Raw genomic sequence first — 1,773 nt, forward strand, 5'->3', positions numbered from 1 at the left:
AAGTAGTTGAAAAGTCTGGAAATTATGTTTTTGAGGATGACACTCCCCCAAAGCCCTCAGGGCAAGGGTTGTAAGTTATGCCCTGGTGGCATATGAAGTTTTTTTTATAGAAAGCCTTGTCAAAGAAACTTCAAAAAGGGCTCATTCGATTGGAAATTGAAAGGGCTAGTGACCTTTTTAATAGTCAAAAGTGATTTGAGGGGGAGTAACCCCCCCCCCCCCTCTCATGCCAACAATTTCCCCAAACATATCAAATCAAAATTTTGAGATAGCCATTTTGTTCAACGTAGTTGAAGGTCGGAAAATTATGTCTTTGAAGATGACTCTCCCCCTACAGCCGTAAGGGTAAGGGTTGTAAATTTTGCCTTGAAGGCATATAAGGTTTTTATAGAAAGCGCTGTTGTAGAAACTTCAAAAAGGGCTAATTCAGTTGGAAATAGAACGGGCTAGTGTCCTTTTTAATAGTCGAAAGTGATTGGAGGCGTTAGAAGTTCTAGAAATTAGATATTTAAGGATGACACCCCCTCAGCCCTCGGGACAAGGGCTGTAAGTTATGCCCTGGCAGCATAAAAGGTTCTTATTGAAAGCGTTGTCGTAGACACTTCAAAAGGGCTCACTCGGTTGGAAATTGAAAGGGCTAGTGCCTTTTTTAATAGTAGAAAGTGATTGGAGAGCAACTAACGTCATTCTCACGCCCACCATCTCCCCAAACACATCCAATCAAAATTTTGAGATATCCATTTTGTTCAAAGTAGTTGAAAGTTCAGGAAATTAGGTCTTTGAGGAGGACAACACCCCTCACAGCCCTCAGGTCAGGGTTGTAAAACTAATGCCCTGGGTGCATATACGGCTTTTATAGAAAGTGTTGTCGTAGAAACTTCAAAAATGACTCATTCAATTGGAAATTGCAAGGGCTAGTGCCCTTTTTAATAGTCGGGAGTGATTGGACGGCAACTAACCCCCCTATCAAACCTACCTTTTCCCCAAACATATCCAATCAAATTTTTTAGATAGCCGTTTTGTTCAACGTAGTTAAAAGTTTCAGAAATTAGGTCTTTGAGGGTGATAACCTTCTCAGAGCCCTCAGAGCAAGGATTGTAGGGCAAGTTCTGGAAACTATGTCTTTGAGGATAACAAACTCCCCAAACCCCTCATGGCAACGGTTGTAAGTTATGCCCTTGAGAAATATAAGGTTTTTATAGATAGCGATGTTGTAGAAACTTCAAAAAGGGCTCATTTGATTGGAAATTAGAAGGGCTTGTGCCTATTTTAATAGTCGAAAGTGATTGGAGGATAACTAACACCCCTCTCACATCCACTATTTCATCAAACACATCCAGTCAAAATTTTGGGATAGCCATTTGGTTCGAAGTAGTTAAAAGTCTGGATAATAATTTTTTTAGATGATAACACTCCCCTCACAGCCCTCAAGGCAAGGGTTGTCAGTTATACCCTGGGGGCATATAAGGTTTTTTTTTATATAAAGCCTTCTCGAAGAAACTTCAAAAAGGGCTCATTCGATTGGAAACTGAATGGGCTAGTGACCTTTTTAATAGTCGAAAGTCATTTGAGGACAAGTAACCGCCCTCTAGCCCTTTGAATTTCCAATCGAATCAGCCCTTTTTCAAGTTTTTACGACAAAGCTTTCAATAAAAACCTTATATACCCCCAGGGTATAACTTACAACCCTGGCCCTAAGGGCTGTGGGGGGAGTGTTATCCCCAAAAATATAATTTCCGGACTTTTAACTACTTCAAGCCAAATGGCTATCTG

The sequence above is a fragment of the Artemia sp. Qi Xiang Cuo genome, chromosome 6, assembly GCF_049724085.1.
Source record: "Artemia sp. Qi Xiang Cuo chromosome 6, ASM4972408v1, whole genome shotgun sequence".
NCBI lineage: Eukaryota > Metazoa > Arthropoda > Branchiopoda > Anostraca > Artemiidae > Artemia > Artemia sp. Qi Xiang Cuo.